Source organism: Sciurus carolinensis, unplaced genomic scaffold (genome assembly GCF_902686445.1).
Source record: "Sciurus carolinensis unplaced genomic scaffold, mSciCar1.2, whole genome shotgun sequence".
Lineage (NCBI taxonomy): Eukaryota > Metazoa > Chordata > Mammalia > Rodentia > Sciuridae > Sciurus > Sciurus carolinensis.
The window spans coordinates 616,463-643,397 of record NW_025920154.1 but is presented as its reverse complement, the minus strand read 5'-3'; the positions used below and the strand labels follow the sequence as shown (position 1 = coordinate 643,397).

Genomic DNA, 26,935 nt, shown 5'->3' with positions numbered 1-26,935 from the left:
GGAGTGCAGAGACATGATGTGTGGAACAGAACAGAGCCTGGGAATATAAATTGTGAAACCAAAACACCTAGACATGAGAAAAAGCATTCAAGACCCAGGTGTGGTGAGGAGTTGCAGGAATGAACACCAGCCTGACAATCAAAATAGCGAGCCCTGTTCTGTGGAAGGTCCTGTGCCACGACCCATGCACCCAAACTCTTGGGTCTGACGAGGGGCGAAGGGGGATTTGAAAATAAAGATTCACAGACACAGATTTTCAAGATTAAGTTGTGATCAGGTGGAGCCTGCTCTCTGATGGAGATGCAGGTCTGAAGTTAGGCCAGCAATCTTTATATGTGTAGGTCTCATTATCAGGTTATAGACTATGCAAGCATTATTCTTTATATTCAGGAACGTTACAGAAACTAGGACATCTATGTAGCTTTTCCACAGTTTCAATACACACTTGCAAAGTGCAATGCTAGGAGCTTTGTGTAGCTCTCAAGAAAGTCCATTGTTTAAAGTTACTGTAAGGTGGGCAGGAACTAGAGAAGTGGAGCTGGTGAAACACAGTGGTTGTCTAGCATGAGTTCCTTCCTTCCCGGGAGCTGTGTGCCTGAGATCAAGGTCAGAGCTAATAAGACTCTTGCACAGAGCCTCCTCATGCAGGGCATTGGCACAGCAGCTGAGCATCCTGTACCCTTGCACAGGAACATTCCCAGGTACCAGGTACCACAGCATGAGGGCATTGGAGACCCCAATCTCAGTCACTGCTCCCCCATCCTCCCTCACCACTCTCCCAGTCCTGTAACCAGAGAAGCAGCCAGTTACAGACAAGGAGGAAATACTCGCAAAGGATTTGCTTGGCCAAGGTTTGTATGTGGAACTTAAAAAGGACCCTGAATCAAAAGGAAAAGATCCAAACAACTCAATTGTAGAATGGCCCAAAATTAAGGACAACCACTTCACTGGAGTGGGGTGGCAAAGGCCATCTGGACGTTCAGCACCACTAGCTATTAGGGAAAACGCCTAGATAAGATCCTTGGAGAAATCCCACATACTCCCAGAACAAGCAGATACAGTGGCAACGCCAAAGGGCTGTCTGGGCATGGCTAGCAGAGAGGTTCAGTGGGAGCAGCTGCCCAGGAGGCACTCTGGTCATCCTTTACAAGTTGCAGACAATCGAACATCTTGGCTTTGGGTATGATTCTAGTTTATACGACCTTTTGCAAAAGTTCAGAGGCAGAGAACAGATTAATGATGGCCAGGGGTTAGAAATGTTAGGGTGTAGTCGAATTTAGCATCTTGACATGGTAGGGGCTACAGGATCTGCTCCTACGATGAAATGACAGAAGACACTCACACTAGCTCTGTTTAATTATCATTAAACACCAATTTCTGACTTGGTGTTTAATGGATAATTCAGCAAGCCACAATCAAGGAGTCAATTGAGCAAAGCTACGAGCCAGCTGTGGCCCGCGTTATTTCTCCGGAGGAGAAGGCGTGATACCGGGGAAACCTCGGTGCCCCACGTTCACATGCAGGCCTGACCCAGCGCTGCGGACACCGCTGCTGTGCTAGGACAGCGCGGGCGCGGTGGGCACTGCGCCTCAGGAGTCGTGCGGGCGGGTGGAGCCCGGCAGTCGTAGCGCCCCGCCATGGGGACTGCTAGGCAAGAACTTTTTGGAACGCGCCTGCGGGTCCCTGGATGCAGTCGTCCTACCTGGGACCCCCGTCTCCCGAATGCTGTCCACCCCGCGTTGCCCGCTGGCTGCATGCTTCAGTTCCCGCTGAGGGACAAAGGCCTGCGGTCCTGGTGAGCGCAGCAGGCACGGCATGCAGGCACTCAACATCACCCCCTAGCGCTTCTCCCAGCTGCTCGCGCGACCACAACCTGACACGCCAGCAGTTCATTCGCGCTCTATGGGTTACAGCCGCTGGTGTACACCCGGGAGATGCCCAGACGCCAAGGTGCCCTTAGCCCTCACTGGGGTGCTCTTTTTCGCCCTGGCGCTCTTCCGCAACGCACTGGTGGTTTTAAGTGGTGACCCGCAGCAAGGCCTATGCACACCGTCACCAACATCTTTTTATCTGCTCCGTGGCTCTCAGCGACTTGCTCATCGCCTTCTTCTGCATTCCCCGGTCACCATGCCCCAGAAACATCCTCAGGAAACAACTGGCTAGGGGGTGGAGGTGCGTGCCTCACCCAGTGCCCCCACCCTCGCTGAGGGTGTTTCTTCCTTCCCGCTTTTACCAATTGGCAATCCGTGGTTTCTTTCATTGACATTGTTTTCTATTACCTTGCACGGAGTTTACTGTCAGCAGGTCAGGAGGCTAGTCTTTGACTCCCCTCTCATCTGTAATGGATTTCTGAAACAGCCTTAAACATAGATTTACATAGCATTGACTTGAAAGTGACACACAGTGCAAAAATATTTTAAATGATTTATAGATCAGAAACTTTCTCATGCTCTCAAATGCAGCTATTATATTTGGGCATTTAAAAGTTGCCTGGTGCAACTAACACCATCAAATTAAGGGGAGAATTTTGGATCATCTCACAGAACTTGGTTTTTGAGCAAAAGATGAAGACTTATCATTTCTGCACAAAATTATTGAGGAGATGATGTTGGAGCTGTGTTTTGAACAATAATTTAGACTTGTCAAGCAGAGAAAGATGGGGTGTTCTTAGGAGCAGGGCTCACTCCAAAATTGGGAAGAGAGACAGAAGAGGGTACTTGAAGCAATTTCAGGAATGTGCAGTTTACAGGTGGAATGGTGGGAAATGAGACAGCCGGTGATGAAGGAGCAGATTTGTGAAGCCTGCCATGCTGCTGTGTGATTACAGCTCCATTTGTATGACAAGGAACGTGGATCTCTTTCTGGGAATCAGGAGACCCGGGTTACCACCTTGGCTCTAATGCACATGACTTCAACATGTCTGGGCCTCAGTGTTGCAATATGATATTAGGAATCAGCATTGTTTGCTAGTGAAATGAGGCCCCATGCCATTCTGAGGATGGATATCCAGGGAGACTCTAATGGAGGATGTCCCCTGCTGATGGCAGAAGGGCACTGCCAAGACTTTTCTCACGCCCTGCTTTCCTTGCTTCCTATTTCATGGGGGCATTTCACGTTAGCTTCTAAATACTGAAAAAGGGGTGATATGTGGCTGAAGTATTTTGTAGGGTGAGAGAGAGATGAGTGTTAGAAAATGTGCTTTGAAAAGGTGGGCCCTTTTCAAAAGGTGGGTGTTCAGCTGGAGGCAGCCTGTGTTTCTCTGGGATGGGATTTATAGAATAAGTGATGTGCTATAATCAAGTAGTAGGACACCTAAGTTGAAGTCCAAGGGAGAGGACAGTGCCTGGGAAACAGCTGAGCAAGAATCAACTTGTATGTTTTAAGGTAGCAAAAATAATTGCAAAAAAAAAAAGAGGTTCAAGAGCTGAAAATTAATTCTTAGTTTATTATTTGACAGAGCCATTGAGGACTCCTAGGTGGCAAAGTGTTCTACCTTGGGGGTATAGACACCAATGCAGCTCTTCTTGGTCCCTGTGGGCCTCAGAGAGGCTGTCCCACCATGAGCAAAGCCAGGGTTTGAGGGCCACTCTGGTCGAGATGGGGGTAGGTCAGGAAGGCCTCCCAAAGGAGGGGGCATTGTGGCAGGGGCTTGGATAATTTAGACTTTTGTCAGTAGACAAGGATGGCATTTCATAGGAGCTGGGCTCCCTCCGCAAGGTGGAAGAGAGGAAGAAGATGGTGCACTTTAAGAACTCCATGTAGGACTTTTCCAGAGTACACAGCTTTCAGGTGGGGAATGGTGAGAGGTGAGACAGATTAATACCACCGGGGAGGAAAACGCACGTGTTGTGTAACAATCTACCACAGGACTATTTCACAGGTGAGGCAGGACAGACAGGGCCCCCAAGATCAGCAGGTGGCGGCGATGGCCAAGGGCAGACCCCTGGGGGAAGGGCGGGCCTGCCCAGATGGGGCCTGGCTTCCCATATCTCACTTACTGAGGTGGCAATTCCCCCTCTGCAGAGGAGGAGGGGATGTCAGTGTTTATGATGTTGGCATCGAACTGAAATGAAAGAGCATAGTGCCATTGAGTCATAGAAAGCACTCTGTGGCCCAACCAGATTCCCCACCTCCTGGTTGGGATTTCTGCAGTCCAAGCATTTCTGACGGTGGTGGGCTGGGAACCGCTGCTGATCTTCCTTTACTCCACTCACCTCCTTGGTAGGACAAGCAGCACCCACATCAGCTCCTGCATCTTGACAAGCTCCTGCATCTTGACAAGCGCCTGGTGATTGTGCAGGTTGCATTGTGAAAGTGCTGCTGGGTGACACTCTTGGACCTGCCTGCACAGGGCATCTGCTGAAGGGCTGTGTACACCATCCGTGCTGGCCTCTAGTCTTGCCAGCTATGCTTGGCTCCATGGAGCCCCCTCATGCTGATTCAGCCTCGCATAGGGCTCTGCCCAGCTCCTCCTTCAGCAGGCCATGTTGTTGGCCTACAATCAGTCAGATTGAGAGTATTTACAGCATAGAAATCAGTGGCTACAAATTAGGCTGCAAAACAACAAACAAAACAGCTGTTTCTGGCACCCTGTGAGCACACTGGCAAAGTCACCCATAAACACCCAGTTTATTTAGGTGAATCACACTGACATCAGGAAGGAACCCCTGATCTGCAGCATCCAAGCATGCCAGCAGGGATGGGGCAGTGTGCAGGGCCTTTTACCCACTGGCCTCTGGATCAGTGACTGGAGTGGGTTCTCACCCCAGGCACGGTCAGCAGCCTATGCTCATGACACCCCTGTGGCTGGTGTGAGGATGAGATAGTGTTGCCCTGGCACTTAGAAGTCTGTCCAGAGAGGTCCTCTCTCTTTCTCCCTCTGATCTATTTTGTCAGATGCCACCAGTGAATTTTCCCCATTGCCCTCTGAGAATGACATTTACATATTTGTCTGGAACTTTCTCATTTACCTCCTTCTTCTCTTTATTTCTTCACAACTGCAAAGTCTCCTCTGTATGCACTGATTGAGCACATTTTGCTTCTAATTAAATTCAGAACAATTGATTTTGCTGTGGCTGAGGCTCAGGAGTAATGCAGTCTTATCCAGATCCCCAAAACTCCTCTTTTCCTCTTTCTTCCTTTTCTTTATGTTCCATGTCTTATATTCTCTCTTAGATGGTTCTCACACTTCTTCATTTGTGCCAGTGTCTGCTGAAGCTTAGTGTCAGGCTCTTTTCTTCCTCAGTCATCTCTGCACAGAGGCCATTGCCAGGTCTCACTTCTCCGCTGATGATTCTGAGCTTAGCATCTGATCTTTATCTTGAGCCATGTCTTTCAGCTGATCTGAAGACTAGGCATGCACAGTGGGTATCTGATCAGCATCCAGGACTCTCGTGCATCTCGTCCTTCTGTCTGCAGTCCAAACTGTAATTTATTGTGTATGAGCTGATCCCGTATCTGGCATTCCTGGGTATCTGTTGTGTGCATGGCATGCCAAAGGTGTTGACAGAGGTGTGTCCTTGTGGGACAGCCAGGGTTCAGTCAGATCAGGAGAAGGAAGCACTGGAAGAGAGGGGGAGGACAGGGAACTTCATCAGGGTTCCAGGGTGTGCAGCACCAGTGCTGGGATCAGTTCTGAAGATCTCCCAGCAGCAAGTAGAAATCAGTGTAAGTAAGGTGACAGGGTGTGCTTGGGGAGGGCGTGGAGCAGGGCTTTGCAGGCACCTGGGGAAGAAGGGTCTCCTGAGGTGCACGCTGAACTCTCTGGTACTCCCTGCACCCCTGCTGTGACAGCCAGAGAGCTTCCTGATAGTGACTGGCAAGCTGACTAAAAGCAGTTCCAAGGAAAGAGTTCTAGAAGCTTCCTGAGTGGTGGGGCACCGAGGGTAGACGTGTGTGTCCTCTCACCCGCAATGTGTGGCTGCTACGAGAATTCCTGAGAGCTCCCCTCAACAGTGACTCTTAGTCTTTGCCTCACCCGGATCTGGCTGGAGAGTTTTTAAAGACGTGTGTCTGCCCACCACCCACCCTGGGGATTCGGACTTTAATTGGCCTGAGTGTTATAACTGGTGTCAAGTTTTCAAAGTTCCCCAAGTTAGAAAGGATCTTTATTTTCAACCAACACCTACATCACTGACATAGCATAAATGCTACCAGCAACAGGTCCATGGTGGGGACTGAGGATGGGGCTAACGGAGTAACAGAAGTGAGGTTTCCAGAGAGCACAGAGCCTTCACACCAAGGTGGCATGTTCTCAAAGTAGGACCAGGAGTGACACGTGCCTGGGAAACGCAGAATTGGGTTGTATAAGACGGAATCCCACAGGACCTCTGAGGCAATTACTGCATTGTAGGCAGTCTGTTATGTTTTCATGGAAACCCTGAACTTCATGCAGTATTTCCAGATGAATGTGGAGAACTGGGATGCAGTTCATGGATAAAGTGCTTGATTTGCATATATGAGACCCTTTTCCATTCTTTGCTTTTTTCCTCCCTTCCTCCCTGCCTTCTTTCTTTCCTTCCTTCCTTCCTTCCTTCCTTCTTTCCTTCCTTCCTCTCTCCCTCCCTCCCTCCCTCCCTTTCTTCCTTCCCTCCTTCCTTTTCTTTTTTGACACTGAGAATTTAACCCAGAGGTGCTTTACTGCTGAACTATATCCCCAGCCCTTTTGTTATTTTTTATTTTGAGACAAGATCTTGATAAATTGCTGAGGTTCTTGCTAAGATGCTGAGACTAGCTTTAACTGTTTGAACCTGTTGCCTCAGCCTTGGAGTAACTGGGATTACAGGTGCTCCACCACACCTGGATAGAGGTCCTGGGTTTAATTCCCAGCACCAAGGGGAGAAGAAAAAGAATTTGGAAAGGAGTAAAAAATAGTACAGAGGTTGGAATATAAGATACACTAAGACTAGAAACCCTTTTCTGTCATCTGGAGAATAGGCTGCCTGCTATAAATTAGCACACCTCTGAGCAAAGACTTTCAGTGCCTTGTTCCAGAGCCCTGGGGACTGGGGTGGGTGGATGCCAGAGTGGGCAACTCCCAGGCTTCACCAGAACAGCACCTGTTTCTATTTTTATGAAATAGAGCTTTGCATCTGACTTTAGATGAGAAGGAAAAGGATTTTACTAGAATGAAAGGAAGGGAGGAACATGCATCAGGCAAGGCATAAACATTCAGGTGCGTTTTTAGAGAGCCATAGTGATCCTTGGTGACATGCACTAAAGGAAGGCTGCGGGCTTTAATTGTGGGGCCAGTTCAGAGCAGAGGCCTGACCCTGAAGCTTCTCCAGTTTACGTTTAAGATGTAATTAGCAATTAGAAAACATCCCTTTCCTTTTTCATAATATCATCCTTTTCTATGACATTTCAGAAACGTACATCTGTGAAACTGATATAGAATCAGGAGCAGTGTGGGGTTTAGAAAGTCTCCTGGCAGGAACGGTGACAGCTGCTGATGAAGAGCAATCTCTTTAAAGCAGAGAAGAATGACAAGAGGAGAGGAAGGAGAGGCCCACAGCAGCACTCAGCTTGGAAGTGAAGTTGGGAGGTGCCCTGGGTTGCCTCTGGGTCAGTCCTTGGAGTCAACCTGCTTGCACCTGAGAGGGAAAGCCCCCGAGCCAAGGAAAGCATGACTGGGGAAGCGGAAGGGGTGGAAGAGCGGCAGGACCCACATGGAAGGTCTTTCCTGCTGAGGACAATAGCAGTTTGCCATTACCACAATGACAGAAGTGGATCTATCACCCAGAAAGTCTGAAAACGCTCATTGCACACGTAGGAGGCACAGTGTCCTCCTTTGAATTTGCTTCTCTACAATGTAGGCCAGTGTGTTCTTTGTCCTGGGCTGGTTTATTAGGGTTCTTGTTTGCAAGTAGAGAAGCCCAGCTTAAACTCCCTTTAATGAAAGGGGGAGGCTTTGCTCATGGGAGAAAATGCTCAGGGCAGTTCAGTCACAGCTCCATTTAGGTCCTCCAGCAGGGCTTATCCCGTCTCTACTCCAGGCTCCCAGCCATAGTTTTGTGGTCTTATTCTTTAACTAGCTTTTGCAAATAGCATTTTGAAAAGGACCCAGGAACTATACACTTAACATTTCTTCAAAACTTCCTATCTCAATCCCAGGTCCATTGTCAGATAAACAAATAGACCAAATGTGGTATATACACACAATGAACAATTACTCACCATGAACAGGAATGAGGTTCTGATGCTTAGTACAATATGATGAAGCCTAAAAACATTATGTTAAGTGAAATAAGCAAGACACAAATGGATACATATTATTAACTCCACTTATAGGAACTATTTAGAATAGACAAGATTATAGAGATAGAAAATAGATTCAAAGTTACCAGGGATGAGGGGCAGGGGTGAGTGGAGAGTTCATGTTTAGGCTTGTATTGGGGATTATGGAAGAGTTTAAGTGGCAATGACTCGATTACATTGTCAATAGAGTTCATACCACTTAATGACATGCTTTAAAAAGCTACAATGGCCAGGTACAATTGTGCACTCGTTGATCCCAGCTACTCAGGAGGGTGAGGAAGGAGGATCATGAGTAAGAGGTCAGTCTGGCCAATTTAGCAAGACCCTGCATCAAAACAAAAAAAGACAGTGGAGGTGGGTGGGTTGGAGTATAGCTCCAGGGAAGAATCAGGATTCAATCCCCAGGACTGAAAAAAAGGGAGGGGATAAAATCACATGTTTTGTGTTGTACATATTCAAAGGGAAGGAAGGAGGGAGGGAAAGAAGGGAGGGAGGAGGGAGGGAGGAATGAAGGGAGGAAGGAGGGAAGGAGGGAAGGAACTTAATTTCTCAAAAGTACACTTCACCTTCTGGTAGATCCAGAAAATTCTGGAAAAGATTCCAGTCAGTTAGGGTTTACACTTCCAATTGAAAAAAACTTTGTGAACTAAGAAAGAAGTCCTCTGTTTAGACCTAAGTCCTGTTCCTATCATGATAGTATGGGACACAGAGGGAGGTTGGGTCGCTCCTAATAAAGGACTAGGACAGAGTGCTTGATGGTGGAGATGGGGTCAGACGGGAGGTGGGTCAGTCCTACTCAGGGACCAGAACAGTGTGCTGATGGTGGAGATGGGGTCAGACAGGAGGTGGATCAGTCCCACTCAGGGACAATGACAGTATGCTGATGGTGGAGATGGCCAGATGCACATGTTTCACAGAGTTGTTGTTATCCTCGTGGGACTGTTTCCTACCTGTGGGAACTCAGCTCTGTGCACACATGTGCTCCATCAGGGATTTGTTTTGTGTCTGTCTCCAGGCCTCAGTCCTGAGCTGTCATTTCTCTGTCCCAGCCTGGATGGGACACTGGCATCTCCCTCTGCTGGTGTGAACTGGGCACTGGCCACTCTCTCTGCAGTCCCCTGGTGCTCCCACGTTTGTACCTCTCTCTGCTGAGAGACTACCAGAAACCCGGTGAGCAGGCTGGGACCTTCACCTCAGCAGCTCCCTCAGTTCAGGCCTCTAGGAAGGATTTCGAAGAAGCTGCCTTGTTGCACATCCTGTCCTTAATTAAGGATTTCTAATAGTTAATCTGAAGTAGTGGAGCCAGTACTTACTAGTTTTTTTTTTTTTTAAACCTGTCTTTGCAAAATTAAAACTATAGCTGAATTTATTCTTCCTGTGGTTGGGTTGCTAAGAAATTTCCTGTCAACCAGAGAGACAGTGTGCTCCTCAGGAAAACAGGAAGCTCAGAAGAAACCATGTTCCCACATCCAGGGAGAAAGAAGACTGGGCGTGGTGCAGAGAAGGAGCATGAACGGTGGACTCAGACAGCCTCGCCTCTGATTCCATCTGTGACTCTTCCTCACCACATCCTCTGGATATGGCTGGCACTGCCTGGCATGAAGTCAGACCAGGTGGAGGCCAGAGAAGCTGTAACAGGACATTTGAGGCCACCCTCCAGAGGCTGGTGGAGTAGCAGAAAGTACAGGAAAGAAGCAAGTTTTGTTTCATGCTCTTTTTCAACAAAAAGCATTACCAAGTCTTATTTCCAGTTTGATTCCAGTATGAAGCAGGTAGTCCTTTTTTTTTTTTAAACCGATTAAAGTCTCCCTTGAAAATCCTTTTCAACCCATGTAAGAAACAATATCAACATTAAAAAATACCTTCCTGGTAGAAATGAGATGTAAGTCGCTCTGCTAATGGTGTACCTTGGCAGAGTAGTGTCTGACTTGGTGCAGCCATTTGGCTTCCTTTGGCATAGCTTCCTTATCTGTCTCTTGGGATGGCTTAGACATGCCTCTCGAACCTGCTATGAACGTGAACCACCCCATGAGGGATAAGGGCCTACTACTAGGGACCCACAGACAGGATGTTAGTGTTGTTCACAGAAAAAAGTTCACTGTTAAAAATGTTATGCACATGTGTGTGTGGAGCAGATTTATATCCAACAAGAATGAGAGAAAGTTAAAAAAATGGTCACTGCACCATTAGTAATCTCAGGCATCTGCACAAAATAAGTGTGATCATTCTAACTATTGATAGCTTATTTATGCTAAAATATTAAACAATTCACTTCAAGAGTATTTTCTTCTGACATTCAGACCTTGAGGATTCTGACTAATCCTGTGTGCATAGCGCACCAACAGGGCTGCTTTTGTGGGTTGCCAAGTGTGAGGCATCCGCAGACCTGATTCCATGGCAGAGACCCACTGGGCCTGCTGCCTCTGCAGCAACCTGAGGCCCGGGTCTCTCCAGGCCACCCAGATGTGGGTGGGGCATCCCCTCACCCACGCCAACGAGGAGCAGTCCCTGGCCCAGGCCTGCCTCCTAGTGTGAGACAACTCCCTCAAACCCCTTTGCCAGATGCCCCAGTGTTGGGGGCTGTGCCAGCCAGAACTGCACCTGATGACATCGGTTGTGGGGAGGTTAATTGACATAAGCACACTCCGGTGACTTATCACTGGCCGTATTCAGTTAAGTCCTTGTGCACCATGCATGCACAGGTGTTCCCGAGCATGCCTGCTCGGGCCTGCTCGTTTTGACCCTTGTTGTGATGGGGCAGCTGGCTCCTCAACTGATTGCAACTGGTGTGGCCCCGCCCTCTGCCTCCTGGAGGGAATATAAGTGGGCAGTGGGCGGGGGTGCGACAGTAAGAGCAGCAGCTAGCAGAAAGAAGCGGAGTAGAAGCCACTAGCAGAAAGGAAGAAGAAAAGGCAGCAAGCAGATAGAAGCAGCTCACAGAGAGAAGCAGCAGGCAGCGGGGGAAGGCAGATCACAGAGTGGAGAATTGAGAACACACCTCTAGATCACAGACAGGTAGATCGCAGTACGCGGGATGCATCACTAAGAAGCATCTCAGATAGACGCACCCTTAGTTCACAGGATGCAGGACGCACCTTTAAGAAGAAGCAGAAGAACTAAGAAGAAATAGATCTCTGATAAGTGTAGAAGCCTCTCTTTCCCTAAAACTTTCTCTCTAAGCAAAGTTTCTCTTCCTGATAAGCAAAGTTTCTCTTCCTCTAAGCAAAGTTTCTCTTCCTCTAAGCAAAGTTTCTCTTCCTCTAAGCAAAGTCTCTCTTCCTGATAAGCAAAGTTTCTCTTCCTCTAAGCAAAGCCTATCTTTCTCTCAAAGTCTCTCTTCTATAAATTAGTGAATATAGGAAAAATAGTTTATTTCCAAGCCCCTCTGATAAATACCTGCGCAATTGTTGCCACGGGTGGCAACACCCCAGCCCGGATCATGCCCACGGGCAGCCGGCATTGTGGATGCCCTCGCTGATTCATGGAAACACGCATGAGGCACCTCCAGGGCCACTGGCCTCAGGCACCATTGAACGGTGGTGTCTGTTTCATGATGGTCACCTGTCGATGTCCTCATGGAGGCACAGATTTGCTTCTTCTGGACTGCTGAGGGCCCTAGAGCTCTGTCCTACACCGTGGAGAAGCAGAAAGCACAACAGCATGAGTACCAGACCCCTGACAGAGCTTTTCTGTGCTGGGCTCATGATTCCCATCGGTCTAGATGCAGTGTGGAGGCATAGAGGCAGTGGTGTGTTGGTTTTTCTGTTCTTCAGAACAGGCCTCTCAGAAGCCAGGGGACTCACACTGTTTCTGTGGCCCGGGAGCAGCAGGTTTGACTGGACTCGGCTGGGTGGCTCCTAGGCTAGTCTCCTGTGGGTCACTGGAGAGTTAATTTGTCTGATGACCTGACAGGTTCTTGTGTTAGCTGACCTCTGCAGGAGAGGGCCCAAGAGACTGGGACTGTCCTTCCCCAGTGGGAAGCCCACAGTCTGTTGGAGGAGGCACCACCTCCTGGAGAGAGCTGATGCGGACCTCAGGACCCAGGACTGGGAGTTGAACTCATGTCACTTCTGTGCTAAAGTGAGTCACCATGGAACCCAGATTCAAACCACAGAGGCGTACCTCCACCCACTGTGAAAGTGGCACAGCCTGGCAAGCAGGGGCTTTGACTGTGATGGGAGGAGCGGCTGCTGTGGCCTTTGTCTCATGGCTGGTCCTGTTAGGCCCATTGCCTGAGCTAGCGCAGCTGGCAAGAGCTGTGTCCCGAGGACTCTGCTGCTGGGCGGGTGCCTGCCACAGTCATGCAGGACAGGAGCCTGGGTGCTTCTTCAGGCTTCCTCACCTCCCCATCCACTTTGGGCAGCATGGTCCACCACCGCTCCCCCTCACACTCTGGTGCTGGTTTGGGGCCTAGAGGACAAATTCCAGCAAGGGACATTTGCTGATTATCCTTTGAGAGCCTTCATGGAGATGACCCTGGCCAACTGCCTCTCCGTGGCCTGCACACATGTGGACTCTGAGGTGAACACACTCACAGAACCCCATAGTGGCTGGTGTGAGAGTGACCACCAAGCCACTCAGCAGCAGAAATTGTGCACCTGGCTTTAATTTCTTTTTCTTTTCTAAGATACCCAGAAGCAATAAAGCATTTGTTTATTTGTGGGGGAGTATTTGTTCTAATCGACTATACATGACAGAATAACTCATGAGCATAACTCTCATTCCTCTGGCTGAACATGGTGCAGAGTCACACCAGTCGTGTAATCACACAGGAGGACTGTGCAGGGCGGAGACTGCTAACTCATCATTCAGGAAGTGGGTCTAAATCCCACAAGGAGCTGGCAGCCTCGGCCTGGTGGTAACTGCAGACATGGACTGGCTGGAAGTCCTAACTGTGGCTTTAAAATTCCCCAATTCCCTCTGCCCCTCTTGCAAAAATGTTTGCCTGTTGTTTCCATATTTTCCAAGCTCCCTATACACTTGCCCCATCGTGGATCTCAGGTTCATGGTGATGGGTTAATAATACATTATCATTATCATTGGGGCAATGATTCTCTCCTGTTTCTTCACATCCACATATATTTAAAACAAATCTCCATTCCTGTTTTCATTTCTCTCACACCTGCAGAGAAAGCTGCAGTCCTTGCTGATGCACATCCTCTGGTTTGCTGTGTCCTGGCTGCGTGTCTGCATGGTCAGCCAGCCTGAGTTGTTCTTAACATCTCTCTGAGCTGCTGCTCAGCTAGTACTGGGCGGTTCATCTGGCTGGAGTCTGACTCTGCCTGCAATGGAACACAGGAACCCTAGCTCATTTTCTCCACAGAGTCTTCTCCACACCACCGATGAACACCCTGCCTCTTCCCCAGGGATTCAAGGGACTACCTGATCATAACACCCCTTCCCACCTCCCCAGCTGTCCAGGACCAGTGTTGATTGCAAATGCTTTTAGCATATTTGAATATTGCATAGGAAAAGTCTGCCACCCCTTTGTACTTCATTTCATGAGTTGAGGTAGCTATGTATGGACCTTTACTTTTTTGTTTGTTTGTTTTTGTTTTTTTTTAAATGTAATAAGCACATATTTATAGAAAGGTTCTGATATAAATTTTATAACTATCAAGTTCCTGTAATATCCTAGGCTAATTTATAATGTCAGAAATAAGTTAATGTAACATAGTTTAAAACTCTTGTTCCTATTCATTTCAGATTACAGAGTGAAATAAATAAAATGTCTTTGTAGGGATGGGGAGCACTGGCCATGGCAAAAAGGTACAGTACTAAACAAAGGAAAGTAAGTCAAGGCTACTGTACTGTTATGCTACAAACATCTTCATACATTTGAGTATTAAATAAATGTGTAAGATCTTCCATACTGACACCAGAATATCAAAACTACCCCTTTGTTTCTCAGGTATATTTATAACTTATCAGTCACCTTATGAGCATGTTCATTAAGACAGGTATCAAACACCAGTATTTACTCATTCTGATCAAGAAATTTCAGAGAAATGTCAACCCTCCCTCCCCTGGAAATGTGCACAAAACTTTTATCAAAATCTTATCTGATACAATGCTGTGGTTTTGTAAAATAACTAAATAGCTCAGACGACCAATAACATGATCCTGTTTAAGCATCTTGCTAGCAGGAAAAGCCCTTACATACAGTACATATGGTAAAAGATCAGATTGGCTTAAAATATTCCAGTACAATTTTCAGAGTAAACAACTTCACAGAAGTTAATTAAAAAAAATAATAAAAGTCAAACTAATCTTAAAGAAATGGAGGAAAAACAAAAAGACAAACTATAGGCAAGATCACCAGGAAGGAATGCCCAGCTTTTGTTTTCAAATGTTGACTGAAATTTAGGTTTCACTAAAATACCTCCCACAAATCTGAGGCACAGCTGGTTGAACATACTGCATACTTTCAGATGTCAACTCAAAACAATTTCAGTCACATTATGGAAGGGCAGATATTATTCATGTTTTTAAGTATGAGTAAATGTTAGCCAATGTTCTACTATTGCATGGTTCATAGTCTTATCAACCTAACAGAAAACAAGGAAAATTAAAACCCCAACATGAAATAACAATAAACAATATTTAACCAAGATAATGCAATGAACATCCAAATTAATTATTTTAAATTAAACACAGCAATACCATCTTGTTAGTCAGTGCAAACACTACATACAGGGTTTTCTCAAGAAAGCTGAAAGCACCTGATTCTTTTGCCAAGTCATCAGATTCAATAACGTACAGGCTTAAATCTGCATTTTAAAAAACTGCCATTACATTAGTGCATAATTTATCAAAATTGTAAAAACGATTCTGCATAACTTAGGAAAATTTAATATCTAGTACATCGACTGAAAGACTTAGGCACTTGGTTATATTTTTAAATAATTACTTCAACAAGTAGCCTGTGTGTAAATATTAATAAAGCAGAAACTATTCTTGAGAAATGGAAAATAAAAAAAAATTAAATGCTACAGATAAAAGCACTGCACCACACTCCTACATATAATGCAGTAAAGAAAGCTAGTATATAACCCTGTAAAATTCTATGGTAAGAACGTCTAACTCTACTCTTTGAAATTAAATAAAGGGGGAAAAAAAAGGAAAAAAAATCATGCAAAGTCCCATGAAAAAGATAAATAAAGCAGCTGGAATGAGATGGAAATTTCTCTCAGTGAAACATAAAATAGAAATAAATAAGTTAATTAAGTCTGCTTTCACTAGATGTATCATTGTAGGATCCTGCTAGTTTAACAACTGAGTTGTTAATTTTCTATAGAAGTCATTTATAATAGGAAATGGCTCAGTTACTGCACCGGATTGCTACAAACTCATAAAAAGCTGCTTGAAGCTTAAGTTAAATGTTGTCCAAATTCCAATCACTTCTGGAAAGTGAACGTATTACCCTAGTAAAGTAAATTTTATTTTTTTTTCATAATGCTAGTAATGCAAGAGGGCTTGAAGTATCAAAGAGTCCACAGGAAATGGATGCCCCCAGTAATATCTTTTTTTTTAAATATACATTATATAATATATATTATACATATAAAAAGCTAGTGTAAATGCTTCCATGGTGTGCTCACAAAATTGAAAGATGAACCTCCTTTCAGCTGTTAACCATCTTCCCATTTGCAACAGATTTTAAAAAGTCGTTTTTATCTTCGGACATAACAGAATGAGGTTGCCAACACTGACAGATGTGGTGATGGGGAGGCAACTTGCATTGCTAATACACTGGAAGTGGCTGGTTAAAGCAAGAAGTTACCAGCAGAATTGTTTTTTTTCCTCCCTAAACTCTGTCTCTTCTGCTTTAGTGGCTCCTTCTGGTGCTGTTGGACTGGATGCCCATTTTCCACTGTAGTTCCATTCAGCAACTGATCATTTTGAGAACTGATACCAAGTTGCATGTCCAGGATTTCTTCAATTTGTTCACTTTGTCCATCAGGTTCATCAGTATCAAGTGCTGAAAGCTCTAACTCAATATTTCTATCAGGCATAGTATCTGCTGCATCTTCAGTATAATCACTCTCTCCATTTCTCAGTTCAATCTCCTTACTTAGAAGATTTAAGGTAAGGTGACGGCCTTCATCCAGGGAATTCCACTTCTGTTGCATGGCTAGAGCATTAGCCTCCCTCTGAAGAAGTAATGAGTTACTCTTGGCCTGCTGAAATTCAATGCTCAAAAGGTCTCCAGTGCTGGAATGCTTTCTATGACCAGATAAATCAGTAACAATAAATCTATACCATTCAATATAGTGTGCTAATGATGTGGCCTCATTGCCATATGAACTCCACCTTGAATCCACAGCATTGACATAAGGGACATAATCTGATACACTGATGGGCTTAGTTGCACTTCCTTGGGAAGCAGTAGCCTGGAAGATTGGGAAATTGCACCCCATTTTGAGATAATAGGTCCATCACTAAAGGGAATTATTGGATCTTCTTCTTTTGTCTTTCTCTGAGTTACAAATAAATGCACTCTTCTCTTAACATCTCCACTGTCCAGGTCCATTAACACAGCATTTGAATTAGCAATTACATCTTTCAGCTCTGAATCGATAGCAGTTATACAGGAGCCTATGGTACCACAAGACCAAGGAGAATAATGGGAAAGATGATCTTCTTCAAATTTTGTACCACTCACAGGCTCAGGGAAATCGGTGTGGAAGTCTACACTGAATAGAGGAGAAGGTGGTGTTGGTGACTGTGTTGCTGCAGGAAGAGTTGAAGACACAGGTGCTTTCAGTACTGTACCCACTGATCTGGCTTTCTTCGTATCTGCTCCTCGCAACTGGTCTTCAAATGACCACAAGTTTCCCTTGGTAAAGGCACCATTGTCCTTGGCTCACTTGGTGGCTGACAAGCCACTGAATAATATCCATCTCATGAGTTATATCTTTCCTGCAAAGATGTCTGATAGACAGATGAGTGCATCACATCCATTGGAGGTAAAGAATTGCTTCTAATAATGTCATCTTGTTGGTACATGGGTAAACACCAGATGCGCCTGCTGTTGTACACAGGAGCATACATTCCAGAAGGTACTGGAGGAACTGGTCCATACTGCTGTGGAGGTGGAGGTTGGTAAGGAGAAGAATTCATTCGATCTCAAGGGGAAAATGTACTGTAATGATCGGCATATGGCATGGAAGCAGGTGGGAAGGAGGACTCTGGAACATTATTGGGTCTCACAAAGCGAGGAACACAGGGAGCCACTGTGGGACTTCAAAGGGTATCTGAGTCCTTGGATCTTGAAAATACTGAATGTTTTCAGAATGCTGAGGGTATACTGGTACTCTAGTGATAAATGGGCTGGATTTTGGAGGCACAGAATTTAGTTCTGTTCCAACATTAGAGGGCCCAGCTGAGGTAGCAGTTATGTTACTTACAGGAGTCTTGGGTGGAGAACCAATTTTATTTTCAGTTACAGACTCTGCAGAGGGCCCAGCAGCATTCTGACCATTAGTGCCAACCTTCCCCACTTTCTTCACAGACTCCAGAGCTTTTAAAGTACTGTCAGTACTATGTCTGACACTGTTTTCTGCATTTGATATTCCATTTGCACTTGGAACAATTTTCCCGGTTGTTTCAGTACTTCCTATGACAGAAATGACATTTCCGGCTGTGGTTGTGACAGTGTTGTTTACACCAACTTTATTTAGAAGAGGAAATGTTCTTACAGTCGCATTGATCTTTTTGTTCCTTAATCGATACTTTTCAAGCTCTTCCTGAGATTGGGCAAACGTACAATTTGTTCTTGGTGGACACCCCCTTGCTGTCGCAAATCTCGGCACATGCTAGTCTTGTATTTGCTGTTCGGCTGAGGTTGAGGTGTTTCATGGTCTTTTCTAATGTAATTTTGTATGAAGTCCACAAGGCCATGAACCACTGTTTTAACAGCTACCATTGCATTTTCTAGCTGCTCCCAAGTAGGTGAAACAGCATGTGGATTAGGGTCTATGTTCGCAAGAAGCTCTAAATGAGGCCTCAGTCTATTCAAGTTAGCTGGTCGCCTGTTCGTTGCGAAACAATTTTGTCAATTCCTGGACACTCTATGCAAATGATTCTGGGGACTGCAGCTTGTCAATGATAGATTGCATGTGTGATTTATGAGCCAAGTCACCATATAAAAGTGAGGACCACTGCTCAGGTGAAATATGGAGTCCTGCTTCCATAGCAATATGAACAATTTGGGCATCATGTTCTCTGCACAGTGCCTCATAACTATGAAATTCCTCCTTTAGCTGCATCAGGGAAGAATCTTCATCTCTTTTAGTAACCTAAAAACAAGAATCTTGATACAGTAGTTGCACAACATGACCAATACTTGTTTTTGATGCCTGAGGAAATCTTGATTCTAGTCTTTGCACAACAAAAAGTACCAGAACTTTCCTTGAGAGAGCAGAACCATCTTCTAATGCCAGCAACACTAGCTTCAAGGCCTCTTCTTGCATAGCTGGCCCTAGAAACTGGCATCTTCGAGCCCTGACAGTGGCCCACAAATTGGCAGACACTTGCTGAGGATTCTGGTGCTGTAATATCAATTCTGTTACGGTTCTTTCTCCAAGTGACCGGGCTGCTCGCATGGCTCTGACACAATCTTCTTCCCCCACCAGTTGACATTTCACAAGTGTCACCAGTTTTCCTTGCATTGATGGCTCAGTGCACTCTGGTTCGAACTAGCTACACCTTTCCTCCACTTAGTGGTTTTAAGTAGAGTGCCAAATCCTCAATGTATTTCTTTGCAACCTCATAGTGTTTATTCTCACCTAGACTACTTAACTTTATTGACTGATGATCTGGTACCTGGGCTCCAACTAACTGGAGAAGCGTGAAGTTGACAGGAAGTACATCAATGTCTGTGTTGATGGCAGTCTGGTCAAAAGGACAAGCTTTTCGGTGAAGTTTATTCAAGCAGGTCTTGCAAACAGTGTGTGAACAACCTAAACTGATGGGTTTGTGCACATTCTCATCAAATTCATTATAGCAGTTGCCTGCACAGGCACTGTGGAAGCTGGATGCTTGGGTTAGCAGTCTAGCAGATCATTATTTTGCTGTGTAGTGTTTTGTAAGCTGAAGGGACCCCGGGCGGGGTCGCTAAGGGTCACTCCCGGGAGCCCTGAGATGGCGCGGCTCAGCGACAGAGGCGCCTAGTCTCGCAGGGGCAGAGCTTGGCGGCGGTTTCACAGCCTCAAACTCCATCGGGAGCTACAGGGACAGCCCTGTTGGCGGAGGTGAAGGCCGCGGCGGGGCCTCCTCCTCCTCCTCCCTCCGCCTCCTCCTCCCTCCTCCTCCTCCTCCTCCTCCTTCTCCCCCTTCTCCCTCCGCCTCCTCCTCCTCCTCCTCCTCCTCCTTCTCCTCCTCCTCCTCCTCCTCACCACGGAGGCGGACCTGGGGACCTTTACTTTTGTACATGCATTTTCAACTTCCAAAAAAATTCTTCTAGGATTTTGATTGACATTTCAATAACCTGCATATTGTTTTGGTGATAGTCAACATCACGGCACTGTGCTTGCAGCATGAAGGCAGGTGGGTTCCACGTGTAAAGACCCAAAAAGGCCCCTCAAGATCCGAGCTACCAGGTCAGTGTCCACATTTAACTTTCCCTGCCAGTGGTGGTCAGCAGATTCTGGCCCTCTGGTCTGAGGCTTTCCTGGAATGTCTGTGCTTTCTTTCCCCATTGGGTCTCAGAATGATGCTGGGATGCAGTGCTTGGAGATGCTGTGGTCATCCTGTGTACACAAGTGACCATCTAGGAACTAAAGCAGAGGCACACCGAGGACCCTGTGGCAGGGTGGAGGGAGCCTGGCTGTGCGCAGCTGTCCTGCCGGGTCGTGTTGTTGAAGAATACATTCCCGCAGTGTTCAAACCTCCCAAGTTGAACTCTGTATTCCTTGTCACCTAAAATATCCTAATTAATATTGAGAAAAAATAGAGAATTGAGCTTATTTATTGTGATGATGATCACTTAGTGTATGGCATCTGGCATGGTTTCTATCTCTAACAAAATAGAAACGACTCCCTTGTTTGTTTACTGTGTAACTTTAGTTAGTTTTCTGTTGCATCCTGTAAACACCCTTTCCAAGTGGACTTAATGATCTGTATTATGTGAGCACGCTGCTCTTTCACACCAGGTAATGCTAACTCAGAGCTGCTGTGTCTGATGAGCTGCTGAGCACATGCTCACACTCCATTCATCACACATGACCACCTGGTCACCACCTTCAGTAAATCCCTATCCCCTGGCCTGGACCCTCTCCACTTCTTGGCCAGTACATGGGTTTCCTCCTCAATATTTCACGCTGCATCTCTGAAAAATTCTGAACATAGCAGAACACGTCATTTCTGCATTATTGTCCTCATGACTAACCTGGGCTTATTTTCTTTCTATTATTGGAAAGGTCTAATTGCTGTTATTAGTGGAAAGTAGAAAAGCGACACAGTTATTTTCCTTATGGCACTTGTCACTATTAGAAAAATGAAAAAACCTAGAATAGACAGCTGAACTCTGGAGAGCCTGTTTTCTGGCTCAGATACACATGCAGATGGCTCTCAGAAAGGAGTCAAGGAAGTATCCTAGGTAAGGTACAGGGCTGTGTGCTCTGGCCCATCAGGTCAGGCTCCTGTCTTAACTATGTGACAAGTCCTGCTTCTCCAGTGAAATTCATGTTGGCTTCTGCAACCTGCCACTTGCATGACAATTTTTAGCTGATGGGCATATGAGAAAACTGCATGTCCCCAACTCAATGCAACCTTCTAAACAGCAACAGAGAGGAGAATTCTCTGGTTGTATTCCAAAAGGTTGGAAGCACATTGGAAGCACAAGTGCTTGCTTTGAGCAGTGTGGCTGGAAGTTTCCCTAGGGTTGAGAGTGCCAGACATGGCTGATGGGGAGAAGAAAGCACCCCACCAGCTTACTCACTGTGAGCTGCTCGGCTCATGCAGAGAAAATGGGCTTTGAGAAGAGATGGGAGAAGAGGTTAAAGACTCTTTAAATGCCATGCTGAGAACACAGGTACCCAGCTTGTTCAGAACAGCAGTCCAAGAGAGTCAGTCATGGCGATGATACCCAGGAGGCATTAAGTCAAACTAAAAATAATCTGAGCTGTGATGAATGATGCCCTTGAACTTGGTGGGCTGGGACTGACTGATGTTTCCTATTGCACCATGCAGAGAATTCCAAGACCAGACTAAGCAGAGCAAGAAAAACTCAGTTCCAGTTCTTCATCCTGCACTGAGGATCTCCCATGAAGAGCCATGCAGATGTCTCAGCCTGAAATTGCCCTATTTCCACCCAATCTCCCATGACCATCCCAACCTCCCTGCTTCGTCAGGTTTCCAGTATACTCTTTCCTTTAGGAATAATATCAGGTCATCCCAGGCAATTGCCCTGTATTAGTTGCAGATTTTACTGGTTTTTTTCTGAAGCACTTATTGATGACTGTGTCTGGTTGCCACTCCCTGTGGGAAACAGTGTTCCTGGTCACAGTGAGCACTGTGTGTGTCTGGCACTGCACACCTGCAGGTGACAGCAGCATCGTTATAGTCCTTTAATCATGGAGCAGCGATTCAGGCATCTTGTCTGTGAAGTGGTGGTCCTTCTGTTTCTGTTACATGTAAGGAAACATGTTGGAATTTCTTCAGAGTCTTAAGTTAAGGGAAATGGGCCACCCACACTGACTGCCTCATTTTCAGGGGAGGTTCCTGACACAAAATGAGGACGTCTGGGTTTAAGAAGATCCTGACCTGGTAAGTCACCAGCAAGCTACTCTGAAAAGAACTTTTTCAAGAGCAAGATAAAGCCCTCAAAAGTAAAAAATACATGATTGCTGAAATTACATATAAAGTTTTGGAAGACGAAGAAAAATCATCCCCACAGACAGAATCTACAAACAAAACAATCCATATGAACGGAAGGTGTGCTCCTGGGATGATCCATCTAGGATTCCAGCCTCTGGTCAGTGGGACTCCCCACCAAAGCACCAGACGGCGCAGAGATGAGGCAGTGACATCTCCAGTGCAGAAGGCTCGCAGGGCCCCAGGAGGATGAGGCAGCCACACATGTTTCCCATGTGCCCAGAGATCCAGCTGCAAGGAGATCCCAGAGTCAAGTGGAAACCAGACTGGCAATGTCAACAGCAGGTGGATGCCAGAGGTTGAGAAAGCCGGTCTTAGCACTCCTGAGGAACGTGAACTGATGGAATTCCCAGCTGTAGCCACATGCAGAGGCCCAGGAGCTGGAGCTGACTTGCTTTTTATCTTGGAGAAGATACTTGGAAAAGATTCATGCAAAAACAAGGATAAAACACAAGGGATAAGAAGTTGTGAAATTAAGGAAACTGAAGAAGGAATCCTTGCAAACCAAGTTTAAAGAAGACAGCTGTAGAGCAGCCGATAAGAAGAAAACCAAACAGAGCATAGACTGTAGTCCTCAGAACTGGAAGTTGATGGTCTCCAGAACAAAGTCCCAGGAGGCCAGACGCCAACTGAACCAAAGCAGCACTGTGGCATGCTGGGAGTTGGGCTGAAGCTGTCCAGATGCTGCTGCTGCTGCTGCTGCTGCTGCTGGCAGTACTGGCATGGCCGATAGCCGTGAGTGAGTTTTCAGGGAGTCCAAACACTGTCCTCAGGCAGATGCTTGCTGCGGGTCCTACAAGACACGTACTGCTGTCCTTCTCTATGTTTTATGGGTGTAGAAACCCAGGACCAGAGAAGACAGCTGCTGCTGTCTGGATCTGGCCCCAGAGAGCCCTCCGAAGGCTCTAGTGTTGTAGGTCTGGGCCTCACTGTGGCCATGGGGACAGGTAAAACTCCAGAGGTGGGGCTGTGGGGGTGATCATCAGGTCACCGGGCGGGTATAGCCCTCGGAATGGATTAGTGCTGGTCTCCATGATTGAGGTGTACAGAGCAAGACTGGCCCTTGCCTAGCTTCTGACTTGATCTGTCATTGAGGGGTCTGTTCCTCTCTTGTGCATTCCTACCACCTTGCCTCCATCATGGCAAGACAGGAGTCTGAGGACTCCCCAGACCTGGTTCCTCAGCAACTAAGAAAGAAAAGGTCAATTAATTACCTCAGTGAATATCGAGCTTGCTGGCCTCTCACACAAAATGTTTCCAACCTATACTTTATTAATTGTGCTTTTTCAGCCAACTGAAAGTTTGTGGTCCATGGAAACAAGGGTGGAGAAAGATAAAAAATGATAGTAAAAGCACAAAACTCTGAAGATCTTGAGCAGTTGTGTGGGAAACTACTTTGTAATCAAATATCAGTGAGAAGGTGATTCTCAGGGAGAGGCCAACCGTCGAGTCTGAGGGGCCCAGCTCGGCAGCTTCCACCCTCGGGCTGCTGCCTGCTGGCCCTCCTGACCCTCTGTGTTCTTGTAAAGGTCAAGTATGACTTCCTTTATGACCAAGAGCATGTGTGCTGCCTGGAAGAGTGGGCCAGCCCAGTGCACCAGAGGGCCTACACCACCTTCATCCTGGTCTCGCTCTTCCTGCTGCTGCTGCTGCTGCTCCTCATGCTGGTCCTCTACGGCAAGATCAGCTACATGCTCTGGGTCAAGAAGATGGTGGGGGATGGCTCTGTGCTCTGGACCATTCACGGGAAGGAAAAGTCCAAGATCACCCAGTCGGTCCCACGAAATGCTCTTCTCTCTCTAAGTGATCTCACTCAGTTATGCTGGGGGTAGGGCATTCGCCAGAGATCCAGAGCCCTCGGCGATTTAGTCAAAGCATCATTCTTAGTTCAAAGGTAGAGCATGGCTGGACTACAAATCCTGAGGTTTTATGAGATGGTGTGTGAGGCAGGAAGAGCAAGGTCACCAGCTCTGAGATCAGAACAGAAGCTCCCGCTATAGATAGAAACTTCCTTGGCACTGGGAACACAGTTGCACTGTTATCTGTGTGTGAAGATGGGTTGGTGGGAGCTGAGGGCTGGTGTCAGGACCTGTGGTCCCCTGGGGCTCTCTCAGAGGCTGGCCAGCCATGGTGTAGGCCAGCACGCTGGAGAGAGGCGCCTGCTTTCCTCGTAGTCAGACGGGCCTGATACCTCCATCCTTCTCCCCACCAAGGATGTCACTCAAATACATGCAACAGCATGTGTGAAAATCCTTCCAAACTGGAGCACCGTATTTTATTATCTTTCTTTGTTCTAGTTAGTTATACATGATGGCAGAATGCATGTCAACTCATTGTACACAAAAGGAGCACAGCTTTTCCTTTCTCTGGTTGTGCACAATGTAGTCACACCATGGTGTAATCATACATGTACGTAGGGTAATGATGTCATCTCATTCCACCATCTTTCCCACCCCATGCTCTATCCCCTTCCCAATCTCTCCCCTTTACTCAATCCAAAGTTCCTCCATTTTTCCCTTGCCACCCCCCAATTATGGATCAACACCCACATGTCATTGAAACCATTTGGCCTTTGGTTTTTGTGATTGACTCATTTCACTTAGCATGATATTTGGAGCATGTTATTTTTAAAAAATTAGTATTATTGATACTTTATTTGTATCAAGGCTGTACTTTCTGATCTGATTCACTAATAGCATTTTAAAATACTACTTACTGCTATGACACTGGCCGTCCACGTGTTTTATTTTACAGTCTGTACTTCATGACTCTTAGAATGCTAAGCAATGCCCAGTATTGAGAGGTCGAGCGAGTCCATGGGCTTCCGTCAGTCCGAGTGTGCAGTGCCCCCTAGTGCCCACCTTCGTAAAGAACTCGTTCCTTGGACTGAATAACAGGCTGCGCTTTTGTCCTGTCCTTGAGGCTCACACATTTCATAGACATGAACATTTTACTGTTAAGGGTGTGAATGGTCTTCCACATGCAGTGAATAAGAGCGTGGCTGCTGAAGTTAGATGGCCTAAATTCAAATCCAAAGCACTCCTCTGTTGGCCCTCAGACTTGGCAAAGGACCTCAGCTTCTCTGTGCCTCTGGCTGCACCTGTGTGGTGGTCTGACAGGAAGGCACGTGGCAGAGTCTTTCCAGTCACCAGTCAAGCACCAGCTCGCAGTGAGCACACCCTTGATGGATGCCATTGGGGGACACCTTGCCAGGGCAGGATGACCAACCAGTGTCTCCCTGTGGGTCTAGGAGTAAGAAGCGAGCGGTCATCATGATGGTGATGATAGTTGCCCTCTTCGCCATGTGCTGGGTGCCGTTCCATGTCATCCACAGGATGAATGAGTACAGTGAGTGTCCTTGCTGGGTGAGGGCTTCTTGTTCATGGACTGCTGATGGGAGAGGAGTCTGTGGGATTTGTTCTCCCCACTTGAATAATTACATACCAAATACAGAATGCTGTTCCTTCAGGCTGAGCACTGCCAGTCATTGTGTGGGAGGCAAGTAGGCACGACTGTGACCAAGTTGTCGATAATCATGAAGACAAAGAGAAGCTTTGCGACTCTTCTCCCCCATGACCCCTGCTCTTCTCCCTGGTAACCTGGTTGAGGCTGGCACCTCACAGACCTTCTTTATTTAATACCATTCTTCCCAGCATAGTGTAGTGAGGCTGAGGATTTCAGTCAGACCCTCAGTGAATCCTACCTGGTGACCCAGGACCCAGGGGGTGTCTTGGTGTAATCCTGTTCTTGGAACACTAGCAAACATTCACAGGTGACCGTCGCTTCTAAATGGCAGGACACTTGGAGCCTTGGGTTGAAGGACAGTCCATGTGTGAGCACCAGGGCCCACATGTGTATGCATGCAGGGCTAAGTTTCCTAAGAATGCAGCCCCATCCTAGAGGTCATTTATTCAGATACCAGGTGTCTCCCCAAGTGGTCTTGAGAGTTTCCAGGCCTCTACCCACTGTGTAAATGTAAGTTTGTAGTGAAGATAGGGCACGAGCCGCAGCCTGTTTAATCCTTGATGAAAGACAAACTAGCATTCTAAAGTATTGCTTTATTCCAGGTAATTTCAAAAAGGAGTACGATGACATCACCATCAAGATGGTCTTTGCTATCCTGCAAATCATCGGCTTTTCCAACTCCATCTGCAATCCCATCATTTACTCATTTATGAATGAGAACTTCAAAAAAATTTTTTTGTCTGCCTTTTGCTATTGCCTAGTAAAAGAACACTTCTCCCCAGTGCGGCAGCCTGGACACTCGGGGATTACGATGATGCAGAAGAAGGCAAAGCTGTCTGGGACACAGAACCCGGTAGAGGAGACCAAGGTGGAAGCCTTCAGTGACAGCAAGATCGAGGTCAAGCTGTGGGAGCCACCACGGGCCCCAGGAACCTCAACCACCCGCTCGTCCTCTTCAGCCGGGAATGCTTAGAGAGCCCTGCCCCAGGCAGTGGGCGTTAACTGGAGCAGCTCCAGGGTCATCATTCAGGCTGTAATCACAGATCATGTTGAGCCAAGGTCAGAGACTTTATTTTTAAAATGATGACAAGAAGGAAATAGATCATTTTTTCCAGTTTAATCTTGCATTGCACATGAAGATAGAATTTAGGAGAAGTATTGAACAATTCTCCTTGATCATTAAAGTGGTATTTTAACTGTCTTGTACAGAAATCTTTGTTCTTGGCTAGCAGTTTTCCCCTGTGCAGTCATTAGTGTGACTTTCTGTGAATTGTTGAATTGAATGAAAACATGAAAACTGTGCCTTCTTCCTGACAGTTAGGTTAACGGCTGAAGG

At 46.5% G+C, this 26,935-nt stretch overlaps 1 pseudogene; it reads left to right on the top strand.

Moving 5' to 3' along the window:
* The first annotated feature begins 1,815 nt into the window (after nucleotides 1–1,815).
* LOC124974563 (pyroglutamylated RF-amide peptide receptor-like) lies at nucleotides 1,816–26,601 on the top strand (annotated as a pseudogene).
* Nucleotides 26,602–26,935: the final 334 nt, after the last annotated feature.